The sequence below is a fragment of the Halichoerus grypus genome, chromosome 2 (assembly GCF_964656455.1).
Source record: "Halichoerus grypus chromosome 2, mHalGry1.hap1.1, whole genome shotgun sequence".
NCBI lineage: Eukaryota > Metazoa > Chordata > Mammalia > Carnivora > Phocidae > Halichoerus > Halichoerus grypus.
The window spans coordinates 49,274,185-49,289,508 of NC_135713.1; the positions used below are offsets into that span (position 1 = coordinate 49,274,185).

Here is a 15,324-nt window from a genome sequence, read left to right on the forward strand (position 1 = left end):
AGTTATGGAAAAGAAAGTTTAAGGTAAGCCCTCGTTCCCCCTTTCCACTCAGATTGCAGGACCAGTCCTGTGTGAAAAGTGTGGGGCCACCACTCTTCACCTACACCACGGACAAGTAGCGGTAGATGTTTAAGAGCATGGACTCTGGTGTTAGAGAGCTGAATTCCAGCCCCTGCTGTGCACATTACTTAACTTCTCTAAGCCTCAGTTTCCACATCTGTAAAATGGGATTAATAATAGTACCTGATCTTAGGTTTGTTGTGAGATTAAATGAGGTCAGATGTAATGCGCTTAGCACAGCATCTTGGTTAAGGGCTTAATAAATGGCTGCTTTATTGATTGATTGATTCTGCCTGTCCCAGGAAGACTTTGGTAGCTTGCTAGGGGACACAGAAGTTGAGTGACAGAATTAATACGAGGAGCCAGAAATAGAGCTCCTGATAGTCCTCATGCCAGGAAACCTGGTGTCTCCAGCTGAGCCCCTCATTTGGCTCTGAGCATACAGATAACCAGGATGAGAAAGAAGAACCTGCCTTTGCCCCATCTCTGCCCCATAGGACTATTTTTTTTAAAAAAAGATTTTATTTATTTATTTAACAGAGAGAGAGAGAGAGAGAGCGTACAAGCAGGGGAAGCAGCAGGCAGAGGGAGAGGGAGAAGCAGGCTCCCCGCTGAGCAGAGAGCCCCACATGGGGCCCCGTAGGACTATTTTGATGATCCAGTTTATCCACAGAGAAAGTAGTTCTTTCAGGTAATAAAGAATTCAGGTTCTCCGGCCCTACCTTCAGAGATTATTAGTCAGTAGATCAGGGGCGGGGCTCAGGAACCTGCATTTTAACAAGCTTGCAGGTGATTCTGATGTGGGGACCGTGGCCTGCCCTTTGAGACACTCTGCACAACCCAGGGGCACTCGAGACACATCCTTGGCTGTTCTTATCTCTGGATCCTCACAAGGCCAGCGAGCACTCTTGTAATGTCAACCGAATGCTGTTTGTCCTGATTTCACAGAAGAGGTTTATCACCTTATCTCACTTCACAATCCACATCCTGGCCCCAAGCAAACAGAACCAAACCTGTGATCTCCCTGTGGTTCTTCCTATGGGAAAGGAATGTCCACTGACTAATAGCAGGCACGCTGGGCTGTAAGATGAAGAGGATCTCCCTAGAAACTGAAAATAACTTGAAGAATTTTTTGACCACAAAACCTTTTTTTTTTTTTAAAGAATGATCTGAGCTTCTAATACAAGTTTCAAATAAAGGGGAATTTTAAATTTTAATTTAAAATTAAAATGTTAAAAAATTACGCATGCTACTATAAAAACTTCAAACAATACAAATATATATAGAATAAAAAGCTGAAGCCCTGATTCACATGACTTCAGAGGTCACCATGGCCAATATTTTGGTGTATATTCTTCTGGAGTCCACTCCCGACCCTTTTCTATGTATTTATATCTATCTGGCTATAGAAATGGGACCATACTATACATATTTTTCTGTAAATTGCTCTTACGACTGTATTTTGTGTCTCGTGGTTTCTTATGTCTTGCTAGAGGTCTCCTAGAATATTCTGTCTGGATCAGTTAAGGTGCTTTGGGCATTACTCTCCAGCTAGCTTTTCTCAATCTCCCAAAATAGCTTTGCAATTCCAGGCATTAATCCACACAGGATCGCATTTAAGATAATAAAAGACCATTTTTGTCTTGTGTGTCTTTCTTAGGAACAAAGAATTTGTCCCAGAAGTCCTCATATTCTTCTCATCTCCCTGGTCACCTATAAACTGATCACTGAGAAGGAGAGTGGGCTTACAATGAAAGTCAGGTTTTAGACAAGTTGGGTTTGCCCTGAGCTGTGGAGAGGATTAATATTCCAGGGGAATGGATATTCCAACTAGGTGGAAACTGCTGTGGGAAACAAAGTCAGGAGAAAAATTATTGAATTTCCTTACTATCTACAGCCCATTGACAAGTCCTTGAAACAGGAAGAATGACATTCTCTAGGAACTCAGCTGCCTTGATGTTAATACTTTGCTAAGGGCAAAAGGCAATCTTAGCCTGACCTGCCCCCCACTCCCACTGGGTTCCTGTAAGTCTACTTTAACATATGATCCTGGAGTCCTGGTGATGTAGGAAAGATGTTATTAGGGTTCGAAACCGACGGCCAAGAAAGAATTCTTAAGACATCTTTGGTGCAAAGACTTTATTGATTTTATGAAAGCCAGGGACAGGACCCGTGGGCAGAAAGAGCGGCAATGGGGTCATGAGGAGTGGCCCATTATATACTTTCACGTTGGGAGGGGGTTAGGGATAGTGTAAGTCTCCAAGGAATTTTGGAAGCAAGGTTTCCAGGACCTTGAGGGGGCTAGCTGTTGTTGGGAAAAGGTCATTTATTACTGTCTAATAAAACCTTAGTCATGAGACCATTCAGATGTGTATCAGTGGGCCATATGCTTGGGGGATGATTACCAACATGTATCTTGGGGGTGTTCAGAGATAAAGGAAGTTTCCAAAGGAATTTTTATATGTTAAAGTAGACTTACAGGATCCTGGTGGTGGTGGGGGGGGAGGGGGGGATGGAGGGGCTCAGGCCAGGATTGCCTGTTGCCCTTAGCAAAGTATTAACATTGAGGCAGTTGAGTCCCGAGAGGAATGTCACTCTCTCTGCTTCAAGGTCTTGTCAATGAGCTGTAGGTAGTAAAGAAATTTAATAATTTTTCTTCTGCCTTTGTTTCCCACATCACTGGGATTGAGCCCTGCAGTGGGCTCCCTGCTCAGCGGGGAGCCTGCTTCTCCCTCTCCCTCTGCTTGTGCTCTTGATCTCTTGCTTGTTCTCTCTCAAATAAATACATAAAATCTTTAAAAATGTTTAAAAATATATAAAAATTCCTTTGGAAACTTTCTTTATCTCTACACCCCCCCCCCAAGATACTTGTTGGCAATCATCCCACAAGCATATGACCCACCGATACACATCTGAAGGGTCTCATGATTAAGGTTTTATTAGACGGTAATAAATGACCTTTTCCGAACAATAGCCAGCCCCCTCAAGGTCCTAGAAAACTTGCTTCCAAAATTCCTTGGAGACTTATACTATCCCTAACCCCCTCCCAATATGAAAGTATATAATGGGCCACTTCTCATGACCCCAGTGCAGCTCTCTCTGCCCACATGTCTTGTCCCTGTGCTTTAATAAAACCATGTTTTGCACCAAAGACGTCGCAAGAATTCTTTCTTGGCCGTTGGCTTCGATCCTAACGTCTTTCCTTCATCAGAAACCAGGTAGGCAACCGAGAGTCAAATATATCTGTTAGGTGAGCCCAAGTGGTTAGGGCTGTCAACGAAGTGAAGAAATACGACAATTATGTAGCTATCACTCAAGTCCAAGTGTTCTTCTCCCATATGATTAGTTGCTTTTGAAGGGACACTTCTAGTTCAGGGGCATGGGAAGTAGCTCCCACCTTCGTGGGAGATGTGTGCTAAGAAAAAAGACTGAGGCGGGGGGTGGGAAGGAAAGAGAGACAAAGAAAAAAGACCTGGGGTTCTATGGCCAAAATTTTAACAGTGACTATCTGAGTGACATGATTGTAGGTGATTTTTGGTTTCTTCTTTATGATTTCCTAAATTTTCCAAAATGCTTATCATGAACTTGGATTACTTTTCTATTCAGAAAAAAAATGTCATTGAAAAAAGACACGAACGAAGCACACGAGAAGGGCAGAATATGTAGTGGTTAGGAATTTGCGTTCTAGAACCAGATAGTCCTAGGTCAGCTCATGATCCACATTTATCTCATATAATTGAAGGTGCTCCTGGGATAAAAATTGCTGCGTCACCGGTGAAGCGCTAGGCTTTATAGGTGGTGATGGAGGGGCCTCTGCAGTGTGTGGGGCTTCCTGGAGGCAGGGGACAACCTGAAGTAATCTCATTCAGTTTTTCAAGTGTCCTTCAAATACACGTTTTTTGTTTTAATGCTTTGTAAAAGATCCCTAACATCAGCTTCTTTTTTAAAGGGGCTGAGATGTTTTCACCAACCTCTTCCCCTTCAACAATGAGTCCGGTCACATTTCTAGAAAGTCATCCTTCCATCTGGGCCTGTGCTCTGAAGGCAGTGGGTCAGATGTCATCACGGCTCAAGTTCATCCCCCACGTGGGCTTTTTTGCTGGCTAGACCGGACTGACTTGCAGAGGAGGGCTCCACTTTGTCATGGATGTTTTCATTTGCATATGGAAATCTTTTTGTCTTCCTTTCTAAGGGCAATTTTATGTTAATCCCAGTGAATGGAATGGGTGTGCAGACAACCAGAAGGAAGTGGGTGTGTCCTGGGCTGCAGGACAGCTGAGGTGTTTAAATGCTTCTGTTAGAAAGAGGTGGGAACACTTGGTCTGGTATTGCTGTCACCTGAGACAGGTAGAACAAGGCAGGGTGGGTCCAAGGTGGAGGGGGCAAGCTTCTGGAGTGAAGGGGGCCCCTTTCCACATCAACTCAAACCAAAAGACGATTATTACGTATCAACTGGTCCCTCCTGCATTTGTAGGGTAAATTGTTAAATCATCATTCAATAAAGCATATTCCAGCTGCTGGAATTCCTTGGAGCATGGAATTCTCAAGACAGGAAGTAGCTTGAGCAAAAATCAGAGCCTGAGATTTGGAACATCTTCCACTGTGACTGTTGATTGATTTGGGACTCTCCTTTCATTAGGAAGTTATATTCATCTGGGCTTTTATTGTATCTTGCTCTGGAAATCTGCCCTGGAAGGTAGCTATTGACTCTGGTCTCCTGCCCTGTCATTTTCTCTCCAAGTTTTGGCTTTGAAAATCCTATCTACTTATCAATCTACCTTTATTTATTTTTGATGGTACTTTTAAAAAATAACTCAGGCCCCTCGTTAAAAGAAATCAAATAGTACAAAGGTTATTAAGTGTTATTAAGTCTGTCTTCTTTAGGTGCCTTCTGGACTCCCCAGTGTGGAAATTGTTTATACCACAGATCCTGGGCAGGCTGTCCAAACTTACCCATCACATTTGGTGATGATCTTTCAGTCATTTTATGTGAATATGTAACAACCAAATAGAAACAATTTTATTTATGTTTTTGAACAGGTGAGAAATGTTCCTTTAGATCATAGGAGACCATAGGAGACAGAATTGTATGACTTCGGCACTGCCTCCAACAAGCTCCACTCTGTTTGGGGAGAACTGATAAGGCATGAAAGTTAAATAATGCCAAGGTGAGAATGTGGCTGGGTCCTGGGCGGTTGGTCACCAAACTAAGCCTAAGGCGTTATCGTGTTTGTGCTGTAAGCACCACTGGTGACGAAATGCCACTCTGTAGTCTCTGGAAGGCCAGAGAAATTTAGCAAAAGGCAAGAGCAGCATCCTCAGTCCTAGCAAGAAGCAGCACAGCAAACAGACCCTGTCGTTGACCGGTCTTGAGTTTTGGTCTCTGTTCTGTTCTGCCAGATGGATGATCTTGGGCAAACTCCTTCAACCTTCCGAACCTCAGTTTCCTCATCTGAGGAAGATGGGACCACTGGTAGTGCCCACCTCAGAGAGCACATAGAAGGGTCAAATTACATTTCGTGTAGAAGGTGGATCGGTAGATGGCAACTGTCATTAAAATTAAATAATATAAAAAGGGAATGTGGTTGGCTGCCAGGTGAGTTTCTGGTCCTACAATGGAGCAATCAATAGGTCACATAACAGCAAAGTTTTAATAATGATTTTGCCTTTGTTTGTTTAGTTACTTTCATTTGACCACGTGTCATGTTACTGAACGCCTTCTCTATGCCAGATGCCATGGCAGTGTAGTAGGGACACTGTCCCCTGCCGTGATGCTCTCACGGGTCCTAGAGGGCCACCAAAGAACCCAGAGGCAATGACACTGCAGTGTGACACATCTTACGATGATGATCATCACAGGGTGCTTTAGAATTTTACTTGTCTTTGGGGTGGTAGTCACGGAAGGCTTCCCAGCAGAGGTGATGTCTAAGCTGAGAGCTGAAGAACGAGGAGTTTGCATGAGAAACAATAAGACTGAACATTTTTGAGTATGCTTCTGTCTCCCAGGTGCCGTGCTGTGTTTCACGTGTGTTTTCCCATCTAGGACTCACAACAAAACTATGAGGTAGGTACTGTCCTGCCCACTTTACAGATGAGAAAACTGAGGCTCATAGATGTGAAGTTAACTTGCCAAAGAAAATGTAGCTAGTAAGTAGAGAAGCTGAGATTGAGACACAGCCCATGTTCGAGTCCACCAGTACCATGTGTCATGCGCGGCCAGCCTACATTATGCTTACAAAGTGAGGGCAACTCAGGTTAGCAGGAAAGGCATTATCCTCAGCCAAGCCATATATAGGAGGCCAGAGGAATAAATGGTTTTCTGATATGTGGGAAATAGGAGGGGAGGAGGAGGATGTGATTCCAGTCGTTTTCGAGAATGATGCGTCCAGATATGAGGGCCAGGTGGGGAGAGACTGGGGGGCAGAAGGCTCAGAAAAGAGAGTGCAACAGCCATCCGGTATGAATGGATGGAGACCGCACTCACGCGTCCTCCCACTGCAAAGGGGAGGGAGCCACACGGCCTTCCACTCTGTGAGTATGAACTCCCCAGGTACCACTGGACAGATATCAGGGTGCACTGGGCTTAGATAGAAGCCTAGAAGATGAAGAGGGCTGGTTAAGAGGAAGTAAGCAAAGGGTTGGGAGGATCAAGCAAACACACTCAGTGTTTCGCACCATAGTGCAGGCCACGTCTAGACAAATGAGCAGCAATCCAGCAAATACTCTCCATTTCTGTCATCCAACTGGAGAGTCCAAGTTGTGGTTCCACTCATGAGTTGAGCAAGGGATACCGATGAGTCTGGGAATTGATTGCCCATGTATCACCTTTTGCAGTGATCCGTGTATTCCAAAATGAGCAAGAGTCATTTGGACCCATCAGTTTCTGAGGCAGAAACTTCCCCTAAGAATGATAGGTGGGCATCGTTGAGGAGTTCTTGAGCGCTGTCCTCGTAATGGCAGCTGACTTTTATTTAGAACGTTTGTTTCTTGCCAGACACCAAGTAAAAGCTTTATAGTTAGTCCTCATAACAACCCTTTTTTAGGTAAAGACCCTGGAGGTAGAGACAGAATGAGTGTCTGGGATTCATGATCTCAGCGACCACCCTGGACCAGAGACCTCTGCCCCGGGCTGCTGATAGAACTGGCCCATGTTTCTATGTGAAGGGCTGTTTTCCAGAAAAGCCTTTTGAATGCTTTGGGCTTGACAGTTAAAATTCTGGCATTTGTTTACCTCACAGTTGCTTCTCGAATGACAATTAGGTACTATGCACTGTGCTAAGTTTTGTGGACACAGCTGTGAGCAAACAGACAGACTGCCCCGTCGGAGGTAAATGTGTATGTGCAGAGGACAAAAATACTATGAAGGAAATGAATGGTGGGCGGGATGGAACAGCAGGGAGACGGTGCTGCGGTAGGTCAGGGGAGGCCTGTCTGATGAGGTGGCATTTAAGACGGGACCTGAAAGGGAACCAGGGTAAGAGCAAGCAAGAAGTCCCCATAATGAGAGAGCGCTGGGTGTGTCTGAGGAGCTGAAGGGAGGCCAGTGCGAGCAGAGCAGAGGACTGCGGGAGATGCCCGGCCGGACTGGGCAGGCCCCGGGCTGGTGCTGTAGTTGGGATGGCCTGTGGCATGGGCACCTCTAGCACGGACAGGTGGAAAAGTCCCTGAGCGGAAGCCGCCGCAACCCCCTCACCAACACGCAGGTGTGCTTTGTAACAAGAGCAGGACAGATGAGGTCCCCGGGAGCTGTAAAACATTACTGACTCCACTCGACCGGAGGGTTCTAAACCTTCTCAGTTGACAGAGCCCTGCGTGCCTCAGTGGCTTTTTCTCACGGCCCCTGCGGCGGAAAGAGATACCTGATGGTTTCATTTAAGTAGTTGGGTCCAGACAGCTTCATAAGTCTTTATGTTCTAACAACTTTTTCTTTTTTTTTTTAAAGATTTTATTTATTTATTTGACAGAGAGAGACACAGCGAGAGAGGGAACACAAGCAGGGTGGGTGGGAGAGGGAGAAGCAGGCTCCCCGCTGAGCAGGGAGGCCGATGCGGGGCTCGAGCCCAGGACCCTGGGATCACGACCTGAGCTGAAGGCGGATGCTTAACGACTGAGCCACGGGCGCCACCTTCTAACAACTTTTTAGTAGTCATTTGAAAAAAGTGATAACACAGAAGTGGAAAGAAGAAAATGATATTTCTTTTGCTTCTCAAGTCACCCGATTACTAATGGGCTGTGTGGGGGATCAGATTGGACGCTGCCGCCTTCGTTTCCCGTTCCACACCGATTTCCTCACGCTGCTGTGTAGTGACTGCTGGAAACACAGCTTGGCAGAGATAGGCCATCACTGAAAGGAATGTGGCAAGGAGTGTCTAACATTGACACTCGGAACAGCCCTGAGTCAGTGCGGTGTTCAACAGATGTTGAGTATCCTGCGTTTCCTTTGGGGAATTTCAAATATCTCACAGCACTTCTGTGAATTTACATGGTACACTGGGGGTGATTTGGTGGACAGTGTGGGGACCACAGAACTAGACATATTGGTTTCTGATTATAGAACTGAGATCATCCTTTGCTGCTAAGTCCAAAGCCATCTTTGAGTACATAGTAACATTTTGTGTGAGGATTCCAGGAAACAACGTTGCCACTCTTTCTGAAAACTCTATCCTATCTGTCCTTAAATCCATAGGGATGCCTCAGAGTGCTAACCCAGTCTGACTACTTTGGATAGAGGAGAGAGGAGGAAAAGCGGGAGAAATGCATCCAGATCTTCAGCAATAGCGTGAAAGCATGCACTGTTGAATAAAGAGGAAGTGAGCATGCAATATGCAATAGTGATTTGGAGCCCTTGATGAAGAAATGAATGCTAGATTCTGAAGGGTTGGTTGTTGTCAGAACCTGCAGTTAAGCTGGCTAAGCCTTGTGGTATTGCCTGTTGTAATCAGGAACATCCTTTCAGAAGGCAATTGTAGAACATGGGGAGAAGAAATTTAACACCCGCTCTACCAGCATATTTCTTTGGTTGCTCTCATCTATTTCTTTAGCTGGATGCCATTCTTGGTGAGTGAGAGAAAGTGTGAGGATTAGTGAGTGAGCAAATGAGCAGACCTGTCTTAGGAATGCTCCAGAACCTTGCTGCAATATAAATATCATGCTATCTCAAAGAATAATAGTCGGTAGAACCAGTTGACTTTAAGGCAGTTTAACTTTCTCTTTCTGCATGACATCATGTATGTAAATTTTCCAGGTTGGTTGAGACACCGATGAAACCAGTTCCCGTGGCAACTGGAGATATCCTTACATCATCCTTGTGATGGCTGGACCCAGGAAATCAGCGGGGGAACCCACAGTACCACACAGAGGTAGGATGTGTCTCACTGGTAACCCTTTAGGCATGAGAATGAAGAAGAGTTCTTCGGTTGGCTTTAGGCTATCTCATTCTACCTGGCAGTTGACCAGAGAGACACTTCCTTGGGGGAAATCCTAGCCTTGGAAATGTCTCACTCGTGTCGTCCCGTTGAATGGTCTGAGTCCTCTCTGCATGGTGTAGCCATTGGACTTTCCTTCTGGGTTGGCTGACTTTGGTCATGGCATGCCACAGGGAGAGTGGGTCCAGTGGTTAATTTATGCAGAAAAAGCATGACTTCTTTGGAGGCTGGGGTGGGAAACAGTGATATATCCTTTTAAGCTTGGATGACCTGACCTGGAGCCGCCTTTTCTCTCTATGTATTTCATTTAAAGTAAACTCATGCTACCTTCTGAGGTGGAGTATAGGGCATAGTTAAATGTAATGGTATCCACGAGCCCAGATGTTTAAACACAGATTTATTGTTTATATGGCACTGGGAAAGGTACTCAGTTTTTCTGTGTTATACCTTCCTCATGTTAAAATGTAGGTGCCTTTTCTAGTACTTACCACAAAGGTAAAGTAGGTTGTGAAGATTGAAGTAGGTACTGCATAGAGAGGACTTATGCTTTTGGAGAAGAACCTGGCTTATCAGACACTTGGTACCTGTTATTTTTATTATTTGAAGACTGCTGTCCTCCAGGGCTAGAGACATAGATTATGAGGTTCTTTGATGCCTCATTCTCTTCTAAGTCTTTGAGTCTTTAGAATGAAATCGGACACAGAATTGGTGTTGTTGATTAACAAATTATAAAAATATTCCCCAGCGGATGCTCAGGCACTGCTGAAAGCTACAAGAAGTCGCAGGGCCCATGGTCATAAAACTAATGCCACAAAATGGTCCTTAATTACAGTTTCAGAGGCTCCTATCTCATTTTCTTCTATATCCACTTAAAATTATTGTATTTGAATGGAATATATCTATTCAGACTCTCTCATTGTTCTATTGGAAATTTTTAGTGCTAAGGCTTGAAGTCAAGGCCCCTTATTCCGCTAAACTTGCAGGATGACAAAAGCTGGGGCTTTTAGGAGCCAGGTAGGAAAAGTAAACAGGTGAAGGGTGCCCCATGTGTGATTCTGGATGGCATTGGAGATATCAAAATACTAGGGTGCTCACGCCTCATCTAAATGCATTCAAATTCAATTTTTAAATATTAAGACCTTTATTTTTTAGAGCAGTTAAGGTTCCCAGCAAAATTGAGGGGAAGGTACAGAGAATTTCCGTATGCCTTCTGCCCCACCCCCCACATACACAGCCTCCCCATTATCACCAGAGTGGTATATTGGTTACAATGGATGAACCCACACTGACATGTCATTATCACCCAAAGTCCATAGTTTGCATTATGGTTCACTCTGGTGTTGTGTATTCTGTGGGTTTGGACAAATGTATGATGACATATATCCACCATTATGATATCATATAGACTATTTTCCCTGTCTTAAAATCCTCTGTGTCCGCCTTCTCATCCCTCTTCTCTCCAGTTCCTGGCAACCTCTGATCTTTTTATTGTCTTCATAATTTTGCCTTGTCCAGCATGTCATAGAGTTGAAATCATACAGTATGTAGTCTTTTCAGATTGACTTCTTTCACTTAGTAATATGCATTTAAGTTTCCTTCATGTCTTTTCATGACTTAATACTCATTTCTTTTCAGTGCTGAATCATATTCCATTGTCTGGATGTCCTGCAGTTTACTTATTCATTCACCTATTGTAAGACATCTTTGTCGCTTCCAAGTTTTGGCACTTATCAAGAAAGCTTCTATAAACATCCATGTGCAGGTTTTTGTGGGCACATAGTTTTCACCTTCTTTGGGTAAATACCAATGAGTGTGATTGCTGGATTGTATGGTCAAAGTATGTGCAGTCTTGTAAAAAACCATCAAGCTGGCTTCCAAAGTGGCTACACCTCCAATTCAGTTTTAAAAAACAATATTGTAATCACTACAACAAACATGTCTGTGGGTTGAATTTGTACTGACTGATTGCAACTTTGGAAAGGGTGCATAAAACTTGCCACGGTATAATAAAGCTCAGAATTCTGCACTAAGAATCATAGTGAATATGACTTCTCTTGATATCTCGTGAAAAATGGAATGAACGAACGATTATCTCCTCTTCAAAGTGCTCAGGACAAAAGTGCCTTCAGTGTAGTGCAGGCACCAAACACATCCAGGAAGACAGGGATCCCCTCCCAGGAAGCACTGAAACAAGTGCATTCATTCATTCATTCATTCATCCGTGACACTTTTATTGAATGCGTAGTGTATCGTTTGGTTGAGAGGGGACCTCTTTTCCTAAGGAGTTTACAGTTTAGCAGTGGAGATAAACCAAGTGCTCAGCTGGCTCTTAAATAGGACAGGATGAGAGAGACACTCCAAGACTGCAGAAAGGGTGAAGGGAACGTAAGGGACAGAGAGAGCATGCCCATTGGGGAAGGTGAAGGCAGATGACATGAAGCAGGGGACTGTCACGGTAGATTGGAAGGAGGGGGCTACATAAGGAGAACGGGAGGGGGTGGGGGAAATGAGGTAAGAATATGCAGGGGCCAAGTGTCCAAGAGATGCCAAATAGTTCTCCTTCCTTGAATTTAGTGTCCACTGAAGAAAAAATGGACAAGGAAGCTGGAAAGATGACAGCAGACAGACACACAAACAATTGACAATGTTTGAGCCCTATGAGCAAAGCCCAGTTAAGATCAGAGAGAAGGAAAATTCTTGCTCTTCACTGAATGTGGGCTCTTTCCCCCAAACTCTCTGTGCTTTGGTTTCTTCGTCTGTAAAATGAGGATAATACTAACACATTAGTATTTACTTCTTGTAAAGTTCTTACAAGAAATACTACTACTTACTGAGCAAAAACCATGGGTCAGGTTCTATGCCACATGCTTTATATGCATTCACTGATTTTATCCTTACAACCACCTTATGAAGAAGGTACTTTATAATCCCCATTGATGTCTGGGGAAAATGAAGCACAGAGAGAAAAAGTAACTCAATGTATGTCATAGAGCTAGAGAATGGCAGGGCAGGGATCATGAGATCCTATGTAATGTATGATTTGGTCGAGATCACGCATGTGAGCTCTTGGTGCCTGCCCATAGCAGTCACTCAGTACATGCTAGCTATTGTTGTTAATTCTATTAGCATTGTTATTTGACTAGAGGAATCACCTTAGGTTTCACGGAGGGGGTGATATTTGCAATCAGCCTTGAGAAGGACATTCGAGACCATGGGCAAGCTGGAGCTGCACAGCTTTGCCACGGAGAGTAGGGAGGAGCCCCTGCACCTGAACGCAAGGCTCCAAGGGAAGCAGGAGAGAAGGGTACAGCTGACGAGGCAATAAAATGGCCTGGCTGTCCAGCGGTAGACAGTGTGTCAGCATTCGAGGTTTTAAATATAGGAAGTGAAGAGATCAGAGCTTTGCTTAACTTTCTGTTTAGCGAGCTAAACTGTCTGTTCTTGAGGCTGTGCTGTCCTCCAGGGCAGCTCTTCAACTGTGAGTCCTGGCTGGGAAGTGCCCACTTCTGGTGGTGATGCCCTGGGGCCAGAAGAGGAAACAATGATGATAGGAATCTCCATTCAGAAGTCCAGCTTTCACTTTAGACTCGTCCCTCGATGGGGACAGGCCGTCTTTGGGTGCTCATGTGTGAGAGGGGAAAGAGAAACTCAAGAGCAGAAGTGCCCCTGCAAGTCATGTGGCTTTCTGCACCATCTCTCCCATTTCTCCCTCCCCTGGTGACACTTCCTTTTAAGATCCAAAAAAGCAAAAGCTGACTTAAACCATCTCCAGGGCCAAACATTCCCGGGTGAAAATGAGGGGCTGCTCGAGAGGAAATGAAAGGAGACAGAGATATGGTTGCCTTAAGAGTTTTCTGCTGTGATCCACTGGACAGATTCATGTTGAAATAGAAAGATAGGTCTGAAAGCGTGATGCAAACGCAGGTGTTCGGAGTCCCTGCCAGAGACACACAGGGGAGAGGAATTCTCCAGAATCATCTTGGTGTGGAGTCTTTGGCCGGGAAGCAGCCTGTTGAAGTGGAAATGGCACAGAAATAGAAACCAGACCACCTGGGATCTTCTGGTCCAGTGTTTTCCAAAGGGCAAATGTCTTTCGAGGTGATTTTAGACTGCAAAGGAACAACTTATTAAACAGTCACAAATTGGGACGCCTGGGTGGCTCAGTCGGTTAAGCATCTGCCTTTAGCTCAGAACATGATCCCGGGGTCCTGGGTTCGAGTTCCGAGTCTCTGTCTGCCTGCCGTCCCCCCTGCTTGTGCTCTCTCTCTCTCTGACAAATAAATAAATAAAATCTTAAAAAAAAAAAAACAACCAGTTACAAATCCCAGATGAGAACTTCCCCCATTTCAAAGTTGTTTTTCAGTTCCTCGGATACAATCAGGGAGGAAGAGTCAGTTTGGGGCTAGGGTATCTGGAAGACCTCTCCATCACTTGTGGATCTCTTCTGAACAGGGTACAGGCCTCAGGGACAGAGGCGGTAACAGGCAATACCACTATTCCAGAGGGTCTCAGCCTTGGTTCACACTCTTGTTTCCTCAGGAGAACTTTAGAAAATTACTTAGATCTGGGCTCCTCTGTCCCCTGAAGAGTTCTAGTTCAATAGATCTGGGGGAAGGCCTGGGCATTGGGACTTTTAAAAGCTCTCCAGGCAGCAGTTTCTAATTAAAATCATTTTATATTGTATTTATGAATCTAGTCATGGCAAGTTATACTGCTTTTCTATTTAGGTAATGAAGTAAAATTTCCTTTCAATACCAATTGACTTATGCAAAAATGGTAAGTGCCTGTTAAGAAAAAAAATACAAAAACGGAATCCTGCAGGTGGTATTTAGCTGTGGCAAAGACAAAATATGTATTTAGTGAACTTGGCAAAACTCTCTCTTGGATCTTTTCTTAGCTCTACAATTTCTGACCTCCTGTGGGTCCAGTCTTCCTCTCAACGACAAAATGGAAACAATGATCCCAGGTCACCTTTTTCTCAGTGGTTTTACCCCCGGAATCCAATTATTGAGCTTCAAGTTTGACTTGCTAGACAAATGTGAGGCAGGAGATGACCCATGCTACAGGGAGGGGCTGATGGCAGATTTCTAGTGAACTGGTTCTGGGGCTTTTTAGACCAGGCTATTTGAAACTATTTCCAGGGAATCTTCTCTCTCTCCCTGCCAAGATGACCCACTGTTCTCCATGAAAGGTCTCAACCTCTGGTGATGAGTGATTTGCTCCCGTGGCAGTAAACTAAAGAACAACTCAAAGTCCCACCAGGCCCTCCAAGGTTTGCACATTTGCTTTTTGTTTGTTTTTTAAAAGATTTTATTTATTTATTTGACAGAGAGAGAGAGCAGGGGGAGCAGCAGAGGGAGAGGGAGAAGCAAACCCCCCGATGAGCAGAGAGCCTGATGCAGGGCTCCATCCAAGGACGCTGAGATCATGACCTGAGCCGAAGGACGACGCTTAACCGACTGAGCCACCCAGGTGCCCCCAAGGGTTGCATGTTTGAATGGAAGCTGGACATCCTGTATTCCCACCATCTCAGTCAGGATCTTCCAAAATACTGTCATCCCCAGCTGTAATCAATGCAAAAATTAATTAATGAGATATCTTATGTTCTTTTTTTGTACTAAGTCTGAAATCTAATTTTTTCCCTTCTTTATAAAAAAATAGCTTTAGTAATCTGTAATTCACATACCATACCATTCTCCCATTTAAAATGTACAATTCAAGGGCACCTGGGTGGCTCAGTCTTTAAGCATCTGCCTTCGGCTCAGGTCATGATCTCAGGGTCCTAGGATCAAGCCTCATGTTGGGCTCTCTGTTCAGCAGGGAGTCTGCTTCTCCCTCT

General features: G+C 44.5%; 1 long non-coding RNA gene across 1 annotated transcript; it reads left to right on the forward strand.

Annotated features, from left to right (window-relative positions):
- The first annotated feature begins 5,142 nt into the window (after positions 1-5,142).
- Positions 5,143-8,368, forward strand: LOC144380953 (uncharacterized). Its single transcript, XR_013445312.1, has 3 exons — positions 5,143-5,228; positions 6,067-6,124; positions 8,272-8,368. It is a non-coding gene; the product is annotated as an uncharacterized LOC144380953 (long non-coding RNA).
- The last annotated feature ends 6,956 nt before the right edge of the window (positions 8,369-15,324 follow it).